General features: G+C 40.1%; 1 long non-coding RNA gene across 2 annotated transcripts; it reads left to right on the forward strand.

Annotated features, from left to right (window-relative positions):
• Positions 1-926: 926 nt before the first annotated feature.
• Positions 927-22144, forward strand: LOC110940724. Of its 2 annotated transcripts, XR_004893031.1 has the most exons (3): positions 927-1893; positions 2954-3041; positions 21907-22144. It is a non-coding gene; the product is annotated as an uncharacterized LOC110940724 (long non-coding RNA). The 2 variants fall into 2 exon arrangements; XR_004893030.1 differs by lacking the exon at positions 21907-22144 and having other exon boundaries at positions 2954-3247.
• Positions 22145-22901: the final 757 nt, after the last annotated feature.

A 22901-nucleotide genomic window follows, 5' to 3' on the forward strand; every position in this document is an offset into this window, starting at 1 on the left:
TTTGGAAGGATGGTAATGATCTTAATGGGTTTTCTTCGTCTGGGGTTTGGCACTCGTTGCGTCATAGGGAGCCGGATATTGATTGGTGCAATATTGTGTGGTTCGCCCAGTGCATTCCGAGGCACGCTTTCATGATGTGGTTGATTATGAAACGTAAGCTCCTTACGCAAGATAAAATTCTGCAATGGGATATGTCTCGTAGGAAAAACATGAATATGATGTGTTGCTTAATGTGCTTTGAGAATTTTGATTCCCACCCACATTTGTTCTTTGAGTGCAAGTATTCTTCTCGGGTATGGACGCTAATTCGGGATCGAGGGGGGATGAGTTCGGTCAGCCCGATTTGGTCGGAGATTGTTCACTGGCTTAGTGCTCGTGTCCATCATAAGAGGGCTGATACTTATGTTGCTAAGCTTCTCGTTGCGGCTGCTGCATATAACATTTGGCAAGAGAGGAATGCTAGGTTGTTTAAAAATCAACTGAGACCTCCTGAGACGGTTAGTGGATGTTATTATCAAAACAGTGCGATACAAATTGATGGGAGCAAAGTTGAAGGATACCGTCAGGGTGCGAAAGATTCTTGAAGAATGGGAGATCTATGCGGATGTCAAAGGCGACGATGGGGGCTGATTAGTTGTGTTTGGTTGTTCTTTTTCTAGATGTTAGTCTAGTAGTCGTTTCCTATTTTGGTTGTTTTGTTTTGGTTTGGTTTTTGGCTTGACTTTCATGGGGTGTGTCTCATGATTGAACTAGTGTAGACTCACTACACTACTTGTATGTTTTTGGTTGTGCATATATAGAATCACCGGGGTAACCCTTTACCCAAAAAAAAACGGGCTTCGGAGAATTATCGGGCCGCTCAAAACACGTTACCGGGCCCTGGGCCCAACCCATTTGAGAAAACCTAAGTATAAAAGCCCTTTTATGATTTTGAAACCCTAAACAAATTCACGCACACAACTACAGTCTTCATTTCTCCTCTGCATCTCCTTCTTCTTCACTCTATGCAACAAAACCCTAGATGAAACCAGTGCCCTCACCCTCTCTCTCTCTCTCTCGCGACACCTGCTCCGGCGACGGAGCCGGAGGTGCCGGCTGTTGCCGGCTATTCTTGTTCCAACCACACCCGACGAGACACCCGACCCCCACTTCATCTTACACACCACTCACCCCTGTTCTTGTTCCTTCAAAGACACACCCAGCCACACCTTTCTCCTCTCCCTCTCCGATTCGAGCTCCGACGACCTCTCTGGCTTCACCCCCATGTCCCGTTTTTCCGATGATGGTGACGGCGGTTGCTTGAGGCTGCTCTCCGGACGATGATGACGAAGACGGAGGTGATGGTGCGATGGTAAAAAGGCTGCTCCGACTAAAACTCCGGTAAGCTTTGTGATCTAGTTCTTCTACATCTTGGTTTCTTGTAGATCTCCATTTTTTTTTTGGCAGTTTTGTGTTGTATCAGGAGGTTGGGGGTGTTGATGATGATGGTGGTGTCTGGTCATTGACGACGACCGTCGGAAGAGCACACGACACCGCCACGCGGTGGCGGCAATTATGGTGAGGTTCTGGTTCAGGTTTTGGTCACAGGCTCGGGTTCAACTTCGAGTTCTGGTACGGGTTAACTTCGGGTCAGATTTGGGTTTGGGTTGTTTCGGGTGTTTCAAGTGAGTTTCCGGATTGGTTCGGGTTCACGGCACAGCGGGTCTCGATCAAAGCTGGTCAACCGCGGTTCGGGTGCGGTTCGATGGGTCAGATTGTGGTTCGTGACAATTTGGGTCAACAAGTCAAACCCGGTCAACTCGGTTCGATGTCGGGTCAACTCAGTCAACGCTAGTCAAAGACTCCGTCAAACCCGAGTCAACTCGGGTCCACAGCGGTCAACTCGAAGAATCGGTAACAAACTAGAAGTAGCGAGTTAATATACGTTAGTTTAGATTTTTAATAGTAATACGCGACCGAGCTCGACCCGATTCGATTATTTACTAGTTTAGGTTTTGATACTTTGGCGAAAATTACATTTTGATTACACTGCGTTGATTATTGTTGAATTTTGATAAAATACGACGACTTTTATTGTCGGGTTATTCGAAAAAACAGAGGAAACTCTGTCCGTTTTTTCGTAAAATTCGTAATACGAAACGTATTCATAACACAAAAACGATATCTAACGAGATTGAGGTATTTTTATAAAACAAATATAAGAATATATTTATTTTGGCGACGCTTTACGACTTACAAAACGAGTTTATAACATTTCCACAAAAGCGAATACAAGATTACAAAACACCGAAACTTATTTCGTATAAACAAAATTTCTTGTGTTTAATCCAAACGTCTATTATTCGACGATTGTTTATAATAAATACTATATTTATTGACAACGTTTACGACTCGAAATTTTATAAAATAGATATAATTATTTATATTTATTTCAGACGTCGATAATTCGAATACTTTCGATTACTTTTATAAAATAAACGTAAGTGTTTACATTTATCTCAAACGCCGATAATTTTGAATAATTTTATAAAGTAAATATAATTATTTATATTAATTTTTGAACGCCTAAACGGCATACAATATTTTACCGTAAGACTATAACAAACGGTATATATCTACGTCTTACAAAAACTACGAAGAGTCGTACTACTATTTCATCTACGCCTTCTATTCGCGACTACTAGCACGACTTCGTAAATATTTATTTCTACACATACACACACACACACACACACACATATATATATATATATATCCTAAATCCTTCGGAAAACTAAGTCGCTTCCGAGACTTAGTTTTATCCCGATTACAAATGCGATCAAATAACCATAGATTGGTTATTCTAAGCCAAGATAACACTACCTAGGAATCGTATGATTAACGATTCGGTAGAGCTCGGACACGTAGTTTAACTACGTCGTTATACTAGAAACTTATAAGTATTCCTTCGTAGGAATGTCATAGTTGCACGCTAGCCAAATACACGTTCTTGGAACGACACTACGGAATCACGCTAAGCTAGCATTGCCCAGGAATGTCAAGTTGAGTTCATAACCCCCACTTTTTACTGTTTTACATTTTTATAAATGTTTTCAGTGTCACACCCTGACTTTTGCGGAAGCGTATGATGTGTGACTGGTTTAATATCATTGCATTCAATCATAATAAACAACTACATGATCAAAACGATGTTCATCCATTCATAAAATTTAAAGTATTACAAACACCAGTTACTTAAGTTTTAAAACACAACCTTCGACTAAGTCACAAACCAACAAAAGTGGATGACATCTAAACTTGAAATTCACTTCTAGAAACAACACCTGCGCCCAAGATCCAATATGTTACCTGAAATACATGTAATTTTGGAAAACATCAACAAAAGTTGAGCGAGTTCATGCATTTTGTGTGAGTACTGGCAAACTTGTAAACCTTTGAGAGACTCCTTTGAAAACAGGTATGAATAGCATTTATGAACACGTCAGATAAATGTTTTACAAGGACATTAAAGCATGTGAGGACATAGGGAGCACTCGAAATGAGTAGGCTTATACCCTTGTCGATTTCCCTCGACTATGTCGATTTCCCTCGACTATGTCAATTTACCTTGACTATGTCAATTTCCCTTGACTATGTCGATTCACCTCGACTATGTCGATTTCCCTCGACTGGGACACCGAAGCACTCAAGTGGTCACAAGTACCATGAGTGGGGTTCGGCCGTACCCGTTAGATCTAACCTTCGTCCCTAATTATGAATTAATGGAATTTCATTATTTAGTCTACGCTCACATGATCTAATAGTGCATTTCATAGTCAATTCATATCGTTTAAGCATTCGTAACATGTATTCCACCCCCGAGAGTTATAAAACCAAAAACAGTTAAGAGAAAGGGGGACATGAACTCACTGTTTTGCGTCTTCGGTACTCGTAACTCAAATCTCGTCAGCAAACACGACTACCTACAATGTACTGGGTCTATTAGACGAACAGGCCGTGCCTTGCCTTAGTATTTACGTTTTTGAGTTACGTTTCTTTTATGCCTTCAATATTATTCCAAGTTATAATTTCTTGTTAAAACAATATTTATTTTAACTTTAAATTATATTTAATTTTGGAATAATTGTTAAACAATATTTTTGTGACAATACTTCTCAAGTATTTATTTTCGTATTTCCTTCCCAAGGATGGGGGTATCTCATACATGCATATTCGTATTCTTGTATTTGTTACGTATACTCTTACTAAATTTTTAATTGATTATTCTGGAATATTGAATAAATATCCAATATTTATTTCTAAAAATAATGTATTCCAAGAAAACATATATTTTTCTCAAAAATCATATATCTTCTAAATATTCAAGAAAATATATTTTTACTTCCAAAAATAATATATTTTCTACTTGTCGAAAAAATAGTATAACTTTTGTAATATTTACAAAAATCATATTTTCATTTCTTGTATCCAAAATATTATTTACCAAAAATATATTTATGACGGTATTTTTCGGAATATTTTGTAAGTTACGTTCTTGCGTTCGGTTTCATAATATTAAGTGGGTAACTTATATATTTATTCCTTGTGATTTTTGCTAATATTTTTTGATTGTAAATTCTTTGTATTTTGTTAAGTTATATTACTTTAAATCCTAAAATAATATAACTAATACACAAAGTATACAAATAATCACACACAATGTGTTTTTGATGTAAATATATACTCTAAATACATATTTATCCATTTTTATTTATAAAAACCAACCTCCAATACTTGTATTTTTGTAACAAAATCTATGGCAAAGTTTATATTGAAAACCATAGTTAAAACACTCTTGTAAGTATTTGTTTAGAAAATATTTTTCTAAGTGTTTATATTTTTAGAAAATTTTGCCATAGTTTGCCCTAAAAATGGAGGTGTCCATGCTATCAAATTATATCATTTTCTTTTCAAGATCATCACAAACAATCAACAATCAACCCTAAGCAACTTTCACTTACCAAGTGCTAAAACTATGCTATTTACATAATAATTATGAACTTGATCTTTCATAAAAACTTGTAGTAACTTGGAAGTGTGTTTAGTAGGTTTAGTTACCCTTTAAAGTGTGTTTATTTCTTTAAAAATCTCATTCTTGGAAGATTTAGGTGTTTACAACTTACTAGATGATTTTTCCAAAAATCATTCTCTTGGATTTTTCTTGTAAACAATGTATTCTTATACTTGTTTCACCACTAGAAACATGGTTAGTTTCTTTGAAAACAGTATTTATGTATATCTTGTGATTTAACTTAGTTTCTTTGGAATACTATTTTTGAAATCACCCAAGTTTATATCTAGTAACATATTACATACTCCATTGATCACAAAATCATTTTCATTTTTCAAGTTCATGAAAACATAAAGCATGATGATCTTGGTCTTTCACAAGATCACCACCTTAACTTACTAGATCATGTGTTTAATCACAATCTAGAAGGTTCCATATGATGTCTAACATCGCTAACACAAATAATCAATCATCAAGAAGCAAAACAACACAAATCAACAAGTATTCATATGTTTTTTAGCTAATGCTAAAGTTTCATGATTATATTCTTTAGTGTTCATCAAGATCAACAATGTATATCATCTTTTAACCATCCAAATATGAAGTAACAAGAGATCGTGAGAGCCTTACTACTAGCTCTATGGCTAGGGATGAACACAAGATGTTGGAGATGACAAATGTGGAGGATAAAAGCAAGTAAGAGAGGTCCTTCAAGATCCACAAGCTCCACACTTCCTTAAACACCTTCTTACACCTTAGGATGATCTTGGAATGTATGGACAATGGATGAAAGGTGGTGGGGGTGTGGCCCTTGTTCTCGGCCGAGAGGAGAGGAGAAGGTGGGAGAGAGATGGTGGTGATTAAGTGTGGGTGAGAATGAGAGATCATGACATCTGATAACCATCTAACTCTTTTAACCAATGGGTCTTGTGTTCCATAAGTACAAGACACAATCTCTAACAAATCTTAGGAAGATTAAGCAAGATCAAATAAGATCAAAAGAAGATTTGGGGTGGGGGCCACATGGTGACCGTCCCAACCAAGGGGGGGGGTATTAGTTGTGATTAAATGGTAAGTTAGAGATCTAGTTTGAAGTTAAGTATAATGTTTAGTGTTTATGTGTAACATGTGTTATATAGTGTGTTAGGGTGTTCGGGGATCACAACTAGCTCAGAAACATTCAAACAATGTTTCTAGTATAATTTTGGTGTTTCGGGTAGTGTCCGGTTGTTCGGTTAGATACCGGTTCGTTAAAGTGTCAAACTATACCGTTTAGTGTTCTTTAAGTACCCTTTTGTGACACTTTTAATTCCCGACAATTAGGAAAGCATTCAGGATCATTTATTCATATTTTTGCATGATACAAACTTGTTAAAATGCTGAATTTTGCTGAAATATGCTGAATTCAGCACTTTAAGTGGGTTTTAGGCACTTTCCAGCACTTTAACTATCACCTAGTGAAGCAATTTTGTGATCCTTACTTTCCTACACACTATACTAGTGTAGTACGTAGTCTCTGGCTCATACGGGGCCTCAAAACACTGTCTGTCTATGTACTGAACTCCCGTCAGTGCTTTTAGTTTGTCTGATAATGGTGCCAATTATGTTCTGTGCATTATTAGAACTATATCGTGTTGCGTGTAGTAATGATAAAAGTCTTGCCACATGAAATGTCATTGTATGTATATAACAGTAATCAGAAATCCATTTGTCTTGTAAGCTATACCATGCACAGTTCTTAAACACAGATTACTGTCTAATTATTGTACGGAATGTACGGAAAAGTGACAGTTGTCACATTCTCCCCCCGTTAAAAGAAGTTCGTCCCGAAATTCAAGCGATGCCATCGGTCGCAGGGGAGTTGTGAATCAAATGTGGTCACTTAGGTTTAAAATTGGTCTTCATGTTCCCAAGTAACTCTGGGCCATGATATGAATTCCAACGTACTCAAATAAATCAATTACGTCTTCTCTGTATTTGTGGACTTTCAGTCCACAACCTTAACAACCCGCACCTTGTTTGTGGGAATAACGACTGTTCCTTGAGTCAGACTCCTCTAAAGGCTAGACACGTGGAATGTGTCGTGATTACTACTGATCTTTTCTGAAAGTTTCAGCTTGTGAGCAATGGTCCCGATCCCTATGTAACAACCCGCACCTTCGTGCGCTGTTACTACTCGATACACTCGTTACGCCTAGCACTAGAGATTCGGATCATAATGTAACTATATCAGATATATCGCTAAATCGAAGTATAATCGAATAATTACGCATATTCTATCGCTATTACAAACCTATTTTCATAAATTATAACACTCACGATGATGTTGAGTGAGGGCTTAATCTACCCTCCTCGATAACCGTGAGGTGTCAAAACGTAAACAAGCAACGCTAACAAAGACTATCGGGTGAGTACCATGTCTCCAGCCGTCGTGACGATGACGGCAACACGAGCAAGTAATGCCCCGATAATCATTATGGCACATCACATCGAAGAACGCACTCGAAGGCACGCGTAACTCGATCATAGCACCGAATATTGGTTATATAGATACGTATATACGACCCTTTTGTGAGTATTTATGATAAGTAATTAAATGGTAATATTAATATATGAAAATATGGCCCAAACATTCGAAAACGCACCAAAAACGAGGACTAAAGGCTTCCATACGGACGGGCCAGCCAAACGGCTGGGCCAGTCGATCCCAGCCGATCGGCTGGGCCGGCCGATCGAACGGGCCAGCCGATCGGCTGGGCCGGCCGATCGGACAGGACAACCAACCGGCTGGGCCACCCAATCGAACGGACTAGCCGATCGGCTGGGCCGCCCGATCGGACAGGCCAGCCGATCGGTTGGGCCGGCCGACCGAACAGGCCAACCGATCCGGCCCACCCTTCCTCCTTTTCCCTCCTTCCTTGCCTATAAATACCCCCCTTTTCACCCCAAACACTTGTTGTTGCTGTTGCTACTCGACCAAGACGTTCCAGCCCCTTAATCTCTCGATTTCTCGCGATTCTTGTAAGTTTTTAACTCGAATCTTGTACTTCCTTGATCTATATGCATTTCTTCACCTTTCTACCTTTCAAATCTCAACTTTTAACCGTGAAATCAACGGATTTGGAGTGTTCTAGGGTGATGTCACCATGGAGTTCCTCAAAGGTGATGTCATCCCATGAAGAGCAACCCAGATCCGAATTGTTTCCATACGATTTTTACATAAATCTCGTCTAAATCCATGTTTTCTAACCAAGAAGTTACGGGGTTGAGATGTTCTAGAGTGATGTCATCATGAAGTTCTTATGAACTTCAAGTGTTGACCTCATTCCACCAAGAACAACGCAGATCTAAGAAACTCCATAAGGATAATCAAGGTTTTCACATCAGATCTATACATAAAAACGGTAGAACCAGAGCTTAGACCGACCTTCTACTCATTCCTAGTGACGTGTTGGTCAAAGATCTGATTCCTAGCAATGTAACCACCAAGTACGGGTTAAACAAAGGAAAACTGTCAAGAACGACAAGTCCTAATGGAACGGGGTGATTCCCGGCCGTTAGAACAGGTCGGAAATTGATGGGATTCCAGTTGTTCAACACGTCACAACAACGTCCCGACCAAACCACCGAAAACACGCGAAAATCATCGAAAAACAGCTGGACAGGCTGGCCGATCGAGCGGCCCAGTCGATCGAGCGGCCCAGCCAATCGAGCGGCCCAGTCGACCGAGCGGTCCAGCCGATCGGCCAGGCGAGCCGATCGGACGGGCTGGCCGATCGAGCAGCCCACTCGATCGAGCTGACCATCCGATCGAACAGCCTATCCGATCGGACGGCCTATCCGAATGGGCCAACTTTCGATCTAACTTCGTCCAATTTCGTGTATTCCGATACCATTTAACGCGTAATCCAATACTCATGTAATCAGTCTGAAATCAGGGCATTCTCAGGCATCATCCCGTCAATCCAACCAAATACGCACTGGGAGTATACTTAACCCCTTTTTATCGAATTTTGGTGTAACATACGTTCCTTATAAACCGAACTTATCAAACGAATGATTCAAATTGTCAATTTATCACTTGCGAATAACTGTTTGCATAGATATACGTGATGCTAGTTGCATGTATGCTAGGACTTATACTCGTGACGTCCCACCACGACTAGTATAGTACTATTGCGCCCGACGGGGTCTAGTTATGCCATCGAAGAATCGAGCATCGAGGACTTAGCTAGTAGTATCAGTTTTGTGAGTATATATATCGTGTATTACGTTTATGCATGTGGAAATTCGCAGCATTTTAATCTATTATACTATTACATATCAAACCTGTATACTCGCCAATACTTTTGTATTGACAATATTTTAATGTATGTTGCAGGTTTAGTCGAAGTCTACATCAAATCAAGCTAGGAAGTCTAGAAACTCACCTAAAATCTAGGTTGTCGGATTTGAATTGTTCGAGAGGACAAGAAATCTGTGATAACTTATGTGATTGTATTGTTTGTTAGTATGGGATAACAAATGTAATGAATATTATGGCAATATAGTCGTTATGGATTCTCTTGAGCAATCTGATTCGCCTAGTGCCGCGCCCCGATGATTCCGCCACCGGTTGGGGTGTGACAGATTGGTATCAGAGCCATAATTATAGGGAATTAGGCAAGACTCGACCTAGTCCGGGTCGACGTCTTAGAGAACGACCTAGTCTATAGTCTAAGCACCCACAGGCTGCCTCGTACGAACCCAGTAAGGTTTGTATTGCGCCTACCTGATGCTTCTGATCGAAATTGCAAAAACTATGACTTTGTATGAACCCCGCATACTACAATTTCACACGAAGAAGCCTTTCCTAAGGCTGGAATACTACTTAGCCTTTCCTAAGGCGGACATAATACACATGTTTTCGAAAATACTCGCATCTCACAACCGAGTGATCCAGTCGAGACCAGGTGTGAAAACCAGTAACTCTCGATAGGATTGCTCACTCAGCGCATTTTTCTAGCATGAGAATCTTTCGTTGAGTCAGGAGTGACATCCATACATCGACGAAAGCCTCCCTTTCGAAATTCTAGTGGAGCTCTCAGATTCATTCGATGAGCGTAACCACAAATTGGGAACGAAACTGTTAAGTCAGGGGTGAAACCCATACCTTAATGAACCGTTCCACTCCCTAAAATATTTTTCAAAAAGCTCTCACCAGGGACTCGACCATCACAATAACTCGAGCCACGCGATGACTTGGAGGATGAATGCCATGAGCTGCATCCCAGTGGAAGCATAAACCTCTAGAGTCAACGCGTGTGCACGAACTTGTTGGGTGTGATTGAGTTACCTTGGGTAGTCGATGCCTAAACACCCGAGGCACTCCGAGTATTTTACTAAGCCTACAACTCGCCGGATTTACGATTTGATGAACCCAGTTACGTTTATGTGTTTAATTGCGATTATCAATCTTCGCTCACAGTTTTACCAAGCACACAACTCGCACAGCCATCGTAATCCAAAACAAAGACCGAATGATCGCAACAAAACTAATGTCCAAATTGTCCGATTTCTCTCGCAATCACTCTCTCAACGCGTCCTCGCGCATTCTAAACCATAATATATGTGTGTAAGTACGAACTACAACTATCTATGTCTAAGTAGTAAGTACAATCAAAACATTGTGTGAGAATCTAGGAAGTTTTGTGTCTCCTATGTGGTTCCTATGTGAAGTCTATATATATATATATATATTGCACATTACAAGCTTCGATCGCACTCAATCGCATCGTAAACCCAAAATCATTATGATCGAATCTTATTCCAAATCTCTCTCTCTGTCTAGATGCCTTCCAACAACTCTATCTCGAAACGAATAGCTAGGAGAAGAGCCAAACGAAGCGCCGATAAGAGGATTGCCTCGCTTGTGACCAAGGAAGTGGTCAAGCTCATTCCTCAAATTGTCGCTCAAGTGCACTCTCTCAGCAACGCTCGAGCCGCGAAGGACTCTACGACGGAAGCGCCGCAATCTACTTTTCTCTACAAACACTTCAAAGCCTGTGACCCGATGGAATTCACAGGTGAAGGAGGTGTTCCCCAACTACTCCAGTGGTTCGATTCTATCGAAGTCACCCTTCGACAAAGTGGGTGTCCCGATAGTTTCCGTACTACTTGTGCTACCGGGGTATTTCAATCACGAGCACTCAACTGGTGGACCGCCGAACGCAACAAACGTGGGATCTCCGCAGCTTACGCCCTCTCATGGGACGAGCTGAAGGAACTCATGAAAGAAGAATATTGTCCTCCTCACGAAGTCCAAAAGCTAGAAAATGAATTTTGGGAAACCAAGCAAACCGAAGGTGACAATGCTGGCTATACCGCAAGGTTCAAGCAACTTAGTGCAATCTGCCCAAGTCAAGTTGACACTCCAAGGAAAGCCATCGCAAAATACATTCGCGGCTTGCCCGAGTGTGTGGGTGATTTTGTCGAAGCTGCAAGACCTGCTACCATCGAAGAAGCCTACCGTTTAGCCGCAGAGATTAACAGCAAACGAGTCTTGGATGGGTTCTTCTCCAAGAAGCCTGTCAAACAAGCTCATCAAGCAATCATCATCAACTCATCCGACGATTCCTCTAGAGAATCGGTCCATGGTTCATCTAACAGCTCCTCTGAAGGTTCTTTTAAGGATTGCTCCGACAATGTCTCCGCCAAATCATCAGGCGAATCCGACAACGACACTGCATCATGTCAGGAAGTACAACCTAGCCGCAAATGAAAGACCGTGAGCCCAGACTCTTCAACAACTTGACTGCCGCAACCCGAACCTCTCCGATCAGTCCTAGTTCAACCGAAACGTGCTTACAATGGGCCTCATCCCCTGTGTTTCACGTGCACGTATCATCACCCGCCAGAAGCAAATTGTCACTATTGCACAAATTGCAACTGGTATGGTCATCATACACAGCGCTGCCGTGCAGGACCGCAACCTTGAAGGGAGTCAGCAACAACCGCAGTCTCCGCAGGTGCCCTCCGCAGCAACGTTAGTTTGCTTCTAATATTGTTGTAATAATACGACTTATCGCTATCGATTTCTTTATGTGTGGAGCTTATTTCATCTATCGTCGCATGTGGACTCTATTTCTCTTATATTCGAGCACCGTCTAAACGCTAGCACTATGCACTATATAACGTATTTTACCCTTACAACACTCTTAGAATGAGGTACGATAGACGTTCAAGGAACAACTAATCGCGGGTGCACACGGGATTACCTTGGTCAGTGCACGGAGAATGTAGTGAAATTCTAATGGTGCCATAACGTTAAAAGCCTGATCAAGCGTGGTGGTCGCGTCTTGATCATGTCAACAAAGCATGACACCGAATCACGGGACATAAGTAGTAGGGGTAACGCAAGGTGTGCTTTACCATACTACCAAAGTTTCGTGAAGAAAGTGTCATATGGAGTTGAACGTTATTAGACCTATTTACATTATTATGGTTATTTTCAACACACTACAATCGATCGCAAGGCGTAACAAAACAAAATCGCATCACTGCGAGACTTCTCGTAAGTCTGCGTACGCAACACAATTGCCACATCGATGGACTTAGGTAAGTTCACCCCGAAGAGCAATTGGAGCAACGCAAGACTGGTCGTAAGTCTACATCGTAACTCAATCGCAGTTTTGTCAGATCTATCTCGCAATCAATATCACTCGATGTGTGGCTCGAAATCGCAATCGCATCATGTGTTTATCTCACAATCTCTAACGCTGGTTATCGACTATTGTGGGGACTTCTACTGCCTGGTGTGGATCGCTTATTGTGGATCGCTAGACGAGTATCGCAAATCACTCGTCGCTTTTTCGCTTTTTCGCTTTGACGCATCTCACGCCTCCCCCATCACCGCGATACCCTTATCGCGCTTCGTTATTACTTATCGATGTACGTAATTTAGGTGTTATGTTAGCGCGCACGACCTCGCTTCACGAGACAAAACTAATAGGGCTGAAACATGGTGATGTTTTAACCATATTAGCAGACTTTCGTGGAAAAAGGCCATACGGGCTAATGATTAGTTAATAGTTGTGGTGTATTCAACTCAATCGAATCGCATATCGCTCGCAACGCAATAATCGCTACTTATTATCTATCAGGGTCTATTGCCTATCGATATTCGGTTATCGCTTGGAAGTCATCGCAGTTTGCGTGGTATTAGAGTACATGACATCGCTTCACGAGATGGAACTAATATGGGAAACGTGGCGTTTGCCATATTAGCACCTCTTGTGGAAACATGCCATGTGGGTTTTATGTGGAAACAAATCGAAATCGTATCTAGTCGAACCAAATCGCGTCATTCGCTATCGCTTATCAATCGCCATCTAACCTGGTGTGCCATATCAATGTTTCGTATGATCGAACTACTCGCACTCGCTATCAACGCTTTGTCTGCACCCAATTCGCTTCAATTCAAGACTCGGTCTGGCATCCTATCGCCTGGACCGAGGGATCGAAATTCTATCTGTCTTATCAGCGCGCGTTACACCGCCTCGCGAAACAGAAGTAATATGGGCAAAACATGGTGGATACGCCGCTGGTACTTCCTATATATAAGTGTCTTAATCATATTAACAAACTTTCGCGGGAAAGTACCACGTGGGGCTCGATGTAAATTAATTATCTGTGCTGTTAAAGAAAAGCAATTTTTATAAAATTTTATCAAACCTGTTGGACAAGTGAAATCTCCTTACAACATGGAGAAAACACCAAATCAGGTTAGCTCCATGCCCAATGGAAGTTTCATAAGTCCCAGATTTCCTTAAAACTTTTGCAATAACTAAAAGAAACCTTCCCGAAAACGATGGTTCGACAATCGAGTTTCCGCTCGAACCTACGTTGAAGGAGAGTTTTTCTTAAAACTAAATTTTTACCATCGAATTCTTTTAAGATGTGTAACTCAAAATCTTTTATTAAACTAACAAAAAAATAAAAAACCCTTCCCCTAGTGCTGGTATGGACCTCGATGCAGTCAACGCCGCGCCATGAGAAGATTTTTCTTAACTTCGAAGATTAATCGGTTATCGGTAAATTTAAAACGTTGTGGAATCGTTTTTGTGTTGGATATTCAAGTCGTATCTTCTCATCCCTCTCGCTCGTCGAATCTTAATCGATCGCTCACCTATCTAGACGTTTTTAATCGCTACTCTCATTCGCATCAACTTGTACGACCCTACTAATGGATTAATTTCGGGACGAAATTTCCTAAAGCAGGGGAGACTGTAACAACCCGCACCTTCGTGCGTTGTTACTACTCGATACACTCGTTACGCCTAGCACTAGAGATTCGGATCATAATGTAACTATATCAGATATATCGCTAAATCGAAGTATAATCGAATAATTACGCATATTCTATCGCTATTACAAAACTATTTTCATAAATTATAACACTCACGATGATATTGAGTGAGGGCTTAATCTACCCTCCTCGATAACCGTGAGGTGTCAAAACGTAAACAAGCAACGCTAACAAAGACTATCGGGTGAGTACCATGTCTCCAGCCATCGTGACGATGACGGCAACACGAGCAAGTAGTGCCCCGATAATCATTGTGGCACATCACATCGAAGAACGCGCTCGAAGGCACGCGTAACTCGATCATAGCACCGAATATTGGTTATATAGATACGTATATACGACCCTTTTGTGAGTATTTATGATAAGTAATTAAATGGTAATATGAATATATGAAAATATGGCCCAAACAGTCAAAAACGCACCAAAAACGAGGACTAAAGGCTTCCGTACGGACGGGCCAGCCAAACGGCTGGGCCAGCCGATCGGCTGGGCCGGCCGATCGAACGGGCCAGCCGATCGGCTGGGCCGGCCGATCGGACAGGACAACCGGATTCCCTTCTTTGTTTGTCTGATTTGAGGGAGAAGGTCCCGTTGAGTTCTTAATAACTAGAATATTTTTTTATAAGTTCATTGAATCTATTTACTCAACAAATTTTCCCCTCCTCTTTTGTTTGTCCACCACTTTTGGGACCTGATAGTCGGCTGACAAGTCATCGGTTCTCGGTAAGGGGTACCTATTCTTGTTGGTTAGTTGTCTATCTCCCTGTAATCCATGCGTAATACTTTTCTCCCTCATTATTCCCTCTGAGTTACTCTCAGATTAGGCTATGTATGCGTGTAAAAACTATTGTCCTGTTTCCTAACGAATAACACTAGGGCTTCCCAAGGTGAGAAACTCGGCCTGGTATATTTCCTCTGTCTAGCAGCTCTCACAGCTGCAGCAGAGGCTCTTGTATCTCGGACGAAACTAGTTGGTAAGGCGTTATCTTGTCGCTGGTGCCGCTCCTGGCACGAGGTTCATCCTAACCTTCTCTCGTCGTTGAGGGAGGTATTCCTGGCAAGTCTTCAGGAAAGGCTTCTGGAAATTCCTCCACCACAGGGTTGTCTTCTAGCTCCAGCTCCTTGGTCTCCTTATCGACAATATGAGCAGGGAAAGCCATGCAGTCTATTCGGAGGTGCTTCCGTGTCTCTACGACCACTGTGAAATGTCGCAACTTTACTGCCTTATGGGGCCTAGTACCCTTGCACCTATTGTAAGAAGGTTGTATACTATAAGTGTTTCATCATTCGCAAGAGGGATGCGACTGATTTTTCTGAACAACTTCAGCTCTATACTTGGATATCCAATCCATGCTGATTACCACAACATGGTAATAGAAGGCTCCGGCCTTCTAGGCTCCAAAATACAATCCTTAATCATCTCTTTCGCTTACTAACCTTCCATCCGCCAATACTAAAGAATACGGAACGTCTATTCTACTCGAAACTAGGCCAAGCAGTTTCTTATGTTCTAAGCATACAAGGTTATAGTTGGTGTCAGTATTTAATCAGAAATAGATGCATAAGGTTGGTTAATGGGGAACGTACCCGTAACCGCATCTGGATCCTGGCGTGCTTCACGAGCTCCGATCGTGAAGACCCTTCCTTGCTTGGTTCTTCCTAGGGCAATCTTTCTTAAAGTGCCCTGCTTCACCACACCTGTAACAACCTGGAATTTTCCCATTATCTTTTCCATCTGGGTCCTTCGCCCAATAAGCATCCTTGTTGTGCCCTTCCTTTCCACACTTTCCACACTTAGGCCTTAGACATCGACTTTCATGGTAAAAATTGCATTCCTCGCATCTCGGCTTATTTCCCAAATAAACCTTACCACCGGCCTATTTAGCGGCTCCATAAGCTTTCTTGCCATGGGGCGGGTTCACTTCCCTTCTTTTGTTTGCTTTAGAGCTTCCACAGCTGACTTGGGTGCCTATCTTTAGGTTTGAAGACTTCCTTTTCTTGTTGCCTGATGACTCTACATGGGTCTCTTTCTTGTTATCCTCAGATTCCGAAAATTTTCCCATGCGTAGAGCTTCTTCAGTAAGAGTGACACTCAAATCGATAGCCTCTGCGATGGTTGGGGGCTTTGAGGTAGTAATCATGCTCCTAATTTGAGGTGCAAGTCCCCAAATGAATCGCTCAATCCTCTTGAATTCCGGCTTGACTAAGTAGGGAACGACCCTAGACAAGTCGTGAAATCGCTGGACATATTCAAAAAAACTTCGGCCCGTCCATTTTCAAATTCCAGAACTCTACCTCAAGCTTCTGGATTTCAGCCCTAGAACAATATTTCTTCTCCATCATTTCCTTGAGCTCGTCCCAGCTTAGTGCATAAGCAGCTTCGTCACCGAGGGTCTGAACCTGAAGGTTCCACCAGGAGAGTGCGCCATCTAAAAACAACCCTGAGATAAAGGTAACACTCCGCTGGGGCGAACAGTTACTCATTCTTAGAACGGAGTCAGTCTTTTCTGCCCAACGGACAAATGCAACGGCACCCCCTGTGCCATCAAAATTCAATAAACAAGTATGTTACTTAGCATAGGCAGGAGAATAAATGCATCATATCACATATAACTCTCGTTTATCCCTTGGGGGGGGGTCATTTTGTCTATGGCAAGTCTATCCCACATAGACTATGCCTTAATTGGCACCTTTGTTTGGGGTATTCTCCTCCCTACTAATGTCCTTGCCTTGTCCTTTCTTTGAAAAATGTTTGACTCATGGATCTTGACGCTTACGTGAATGCAATGAAAAACCTTTTTGTAAAAATGTTTTTGTGAGAGAACTCTAGTGATTGTAGTCTAGACTCGAGAAGGAATCCTAGGTCACTACAATCGAAGCTCTGATACCAAACTATCACACCCTGACTTTTGCGGAATTGTATGATGTGTGACTGGTTTAATATCATTGCATTCAATCATAATAAACAACTACATGATCAAATCGATGTTCATCCATTCATAAAATTTAAAGTATTACAAACACCAGTTACTTAAGTTTTAAAACACAACCTTCGACTAAGTCACAAACCAACAAAAGTGGATGACATCTAAACTTGAATTCACTTCTAGAAACAACACCCGCGCCCAAGATCCAATCTGTTACCTGAAATACATATAATTTTGGAAAACATCAACAAAAGTTGAGCGAGTTCATGCGTTTTGTGTGAGTACTGGCAAACTTGTAAACCTTTGAGAGACTCCTTTGAAAACAGGTATGAATAGCATTTATGAACACATCAGATAAATGTTTTACAAGGACATTAAAGCATGTGAGGACATAGGGAGCACTCAAAATGAGTAGGCTTATACCCTTGTCGATTTCCCTCGACTATGTCGATTTCCCTCGACTATGTCGATTTCCCTCGACTATGTCAATTTCCCTTGACTATGTCAATTTCCCTTGACTATGTCGATTCACCTCGACTATGTCGATTTCCCTCGACTGGGACACCGAAGCACTCAAGTGGTCACAAGTACCATGAGTGGGGTTCGGTCGTACCCGTTAGATCTAACCTTCGTCCCTAATTATGAATTAATGGCATTTCATTATTTAGTCTATGCTCACATGATCTAATAGTGCATTTCATAGTCAATTCATAACGTTTAAGCATTCGTAACATGTATTCCGCCCCCGAGAGTTATAAAACCAAAAACAGTTAAGAGAAAAGGGGGACATGAACTCACTGTTTTGCGTTTTCGGTACTCGTAACTCAAATCTCGTCAGCAAACACGACTATCTACAATGTACTGGGGTCTATTAGACGAATAGGCCATGCCTTGCCTTAGTATTTACGTTTTTGAGTTACGTTTCTTTTATGCCTTCAATATTATTCCAAGTTATAATTTCTTGTTAAAATAATAATTATTTTAACTTTAAATTATATTTAATTTTGGAATAATTGTTAAATAATATTTTTGTAACAATACTTCTCAAGTATTTATTTTCGTATTTCCTTCCCAAGGATGGGGGTATCTCATACATCATATTCGTATTCTTGTATTAGTTACGTATACTCTTACTAAATTTTTAATTGATTATTCCGGAATATTGAATAAATATCCAATATTTATTTCCAAAAATAATGTATTCCAAGAAAACATATATTTTTCTCAAAAATCATATATCTTCTAAATATTCAAGAAAATATATTTTTACTTCCAAAAATAATATATTTTCTCCTTGTCGACAATATAATATAACTTTTGTAATATTTACAAAAATCATATTTTCATTTCTTGTATCCAAAATATTATTTACCAAAAATATATTTATGACGGTATTTTCCGGAATATTTTGTAAGTTACGTTCTTGCGTTCGGTTTCATAATATTAAGTGGGTAACTTATATATTTATTCCTTATGATTTTTGGTAATATTTTTGGATTGTAAATTCTTGGTATTTTATTAAGTTATATTACTTTAAATCCTAAAATAATATAACTAATACACAAAGTATACAAATAATCACACACAATGTGTCTTTAATGTAAATATATACTCTAAATACATATTTATCCATTTTTATTTATAAAAACCAACCTCCAATACTTGTATTTTTGTAACAAAATCTATGGCAAAGTTTATATTGAAAACCATAGTTAAAACACTCTTGTAAGTATTTGTTTAGAAAATATTTTTCTAAGTGTTTATATTTTTAGAAAATTTTGCTATAGTTTCCCCTAAAAATGGAGGTGTCCATGCTATCAAAGCATATCATTTTCTTTTCAAAATCATCACAAACAATCAATAATCAACCCTAAGCAACTTTCACTTACCAAGTGCCAAAACTATGTTATTTATATAATAATCATGAACTTGATCTTTCATAAAAACTTGTAGTAACTTGGTAGTGTGTTTAGTAAGTTTAGTTACCCTTTAAAGTGTATTTATTTCTTTAAAAATCTCATTCTTGGAAGATTTAGGTGTTTACAACTTACTAGATGATTTTTCCAAAAATCATTGTCTTGGATTTTTCTTGTAAACAATGTATTCTTATACTTGTTTCACCACTAGAAACATGGTTAGTTTCTTTAAAAACAATGTTTATGTAAATTTTGTGATTTAACCTAGTTTCTTTGGAATACTATTTTTGAAATCACCCAAGTTTATATCTAGTAACATATTACATACTCCATTGATCACAAAATCACTTTCATTTTTCAAGTTCATGAAAACATAAAGCATGATGATCTTGGTCTTTCACAAGATCACCATCTTAACTTACTAGATCATGTGTTTAATCACAATCTAGTTGGTTCCATATGATGTCTAACATCACTAACACAAATAATCAATCATCAAGAAGCAAAACAACACAAATCAACAAGTATTCATATGTTTATAAGCTTATGTTAAAGTTTCATGATTATATTCTTTAGTGTTCATCAAGATCAACAATGTATATCATTTTTTAACCATCCAAATATGAAGTAACAAGAGATCATGAGAGCCTTACTACTAGCTCTATGGATAGGGATGGACACAAGATGTTGGAGATGACAAATGTGGAAGATAAAAGCAAGTAAGAGAGGTCCTTCAACATCCACAAGCTCCACACTTCCTTAAACACCTTCTTACACCTTAGGATGATCTTGGAATGGATGGACAATGGATGAAAGGTGGTGGTGGTGTGGCCCTTGTTCTCGGCCGAGAGGAGAGGAGAAGGTGGGAGAGAGAAGGTGGTGATTAAGTGTGGGTAAGAATGAGAGATCATGACATCTTATAACCATCTAACTCTTTTAACCAATGGGTCTTGTGTTCCATAAGTACAAGACACAATCTCTAACAAATCTTAGGTAGATTAAGCAAGATCAAATAAGATCAAGAGAAGATTTGGGGTGGGGGCCACATGGTGACCGTCCCAACCAAGGGGGGGGGGTATTAGTTGTGATTAAATGGTAAGTTAGAGATCTAGTTTGAAGTTAAGTATAATGTTGAGTGTTTATGTGTAACATGTGTTATATAGTGTGTTAGGGTGTTCGGGGATCATAAATAGCTCAGAAACATTAAAACAATGTTTCTAGTATAATTTTAGTGTTTCGGGTAGTGTCCGGTAAGATACCGGTTCGTTAAAGTGTCAAACTATACCGTTTAGTGTTCTTTAAGTACCCTTTTGTGACACTTTTAATTCCCGACAATTAGGAAAGCATTCAGGATCATTTAGTCATATTTTTGCATGATACAAACTTGTTAAAATGCTGAATTTTGCTGAAATATGCTGAATTCAGCACTTTAAGTGGGTTTTAGGCACTTTCCGGCACTTTAACTATCACCTAGTGAAGCAATTTTGTGATCCTTACTTTCCTACACACTATACTAGTGTAGTACGTAGTCTCTGGCTCATATTGGGCCTCAAAACACTGTCTGTCTATGTACTGAACTTCCGTCAGTGCTTTTAGTTTGTCTGATAATGGTGTCAATTCTGTTCTGTGCATTATTAGAACTATATCGTGTTGCATGTAGTAATGATAAAAGTCTTGCAACATGAAATGCCATTGTATGTATATAACAGTAATCAAAAATTCATTTGTCTTGTAAGCTATACCATGCACAGTTCTTAAACACAGATTACTGTCTAATTATTGTACGGAATGTACAGAAAAGTGTCAGTTGTCACATTCGGGGGTGGAAAGACATGCAAGTTTTGCAAAACCACAATGTTTTGATAAACAAAAATCATATGTTTCTAAACCATTTCGCAACAGGATTTCAACGAACTCAAATGGTTTACGAAAAGGTTTAAGCTAAACTTATCGGTTCTTACAACAATACAAGGTTTTTGAAACATGCATGAGTTTCAATTAAGTGGGCAAAGGCCCAATGACATAGGCAAGGGCCCAATGACATGGACAAGGGCCCAATGACATGGGCAAAGGCCCAATGACACGGGCAAGGCTCAATAACACACATATTTTAATACTAGGTATGTAGCTATGGAATTAGATGATAACAGATCACTGTGCGTAAGTTGGAGGATGACATTAGTAACCATTAATCATGTAGTGACCAAGGTGCAAAAGGTATAGATCTATCGAGTTTGAGGCGCACTCCACTCCAGGTTTGGTAACCCTTTATGAGTGCTTTTGCGATCCCAATTGATAACAAAGTTGTCTCGGTTTGGTTACTTACTTATGGCATAGGTCAGTGTATTAGCTACACACTGATTGATCCTTAGATTCCATAAGTATCCTACATACTATCATTTCAATACCAGTTTACAGATACGACAGAAAACATTTCATTATTGGTTTACAAACTCAACAGTTACATATATCGGTTTATAGACATAACAGAAAACATTTCGTTACCGATATACAAAGACGACATTTCAAATGCTTTGAGATATTAAGATCTCACAAACCGGTTTTTCAAATGCAAGATTACAAGTGTTTTAAAACGCATTTGATACAAAACAAACAAACTATGAACTCGCTCAACTTTATGTTGTTTTTTCGCATGTTTCTTTCCAGGTTGCATTTTACAAACTATGGAACGGTTGGAATAGGAGAACCCATGGGGATTCGAGTACTTAGCGGGCGTTCAACTGTTTAGAAGTCTTAGCTCAAATACTTCCGCTGTGCACTGAAGATACCAGTCCAGTCACGCCAGCTCTGATATTTCGGGGTGTGACAAAAATAAGCAGTGAGTGGTGGTGGTCGGTGGTAGTGATTATGGGTGGTTATAGGTGGCGATGGTGGGTGGTGGCGGAGGCGGCGAGTTGCGGTGGAGGCGGCGAACGAGGGGGGAGGGTCGGTGGTGGTTAGTGGCGGCGGAGGTGGCGGTGGGCGGCAGCTGTTGGTGGTGGTGGGTGGCAACGGTGGCGGCGGTGGGTGGCAATGGTGGCGGGTGATGGCGGCGACTATGGTGGCTGTCGGGGTGGCGGAGGAGGCGATGACGGGTTGCGGGTGGAGGCGGCGATGGCGTCGGTGGCGTCGGTGTGGGTGGTGGTGGTGACGAAGGTGGTGGGTTTTTGGTGTTTTTGATGAATGATGCAAGAGAGAATGGAATGAAAAAAAAAAACATGAGGTGAATGTAATGATTTTGAGGGAATGAAATGCCTTAAGGAATAAGTAATTTCATTCCATTGACTAACCAAACACCCTTTTCTTCATTCCCTTATAATGATCCATTCAATTCCGCTTTTTATTCGTGCGTACCAAACACTAGATAAAGAAGAATTTGTTAGTTAAAATGTGCAAACCTCCACTAAAACACTTAGCGGCTGTTTGACAATATCTGAATGGTTAAGTGCTGAACCATTAAGAGCATGTATAATGCTTAACCGTTCAGAGGCAAATGTCTGACCAATTCAGGTTAGAGGTCTTAACCATTCAGAGACAAATGTCTGAACCATTCAGATACCTGCTCATAAAACAAAAAGTCTAAATCATTAAGTGCTGAACCAATAAAAGCTGAACCATTAAAATACTCATTAAGAGTTAAACAAACGCCCCTTGATTTGGGT

This window comes from Helianthus annuus, chromosome 5, assembly GCF_002127325.2.
Source record: "Helianthus annuus cultivar XRQ/B chromosome 5, HanXRQr2.0-SUNRISE, whole genome shotgun sequence".
Lineage (NCBI taxonomy): Eukaryota > Viridiplantae > Streptophyta > Magnoliopsida > Asterales > Asteraceae > Helianthus > Helianthus annuus.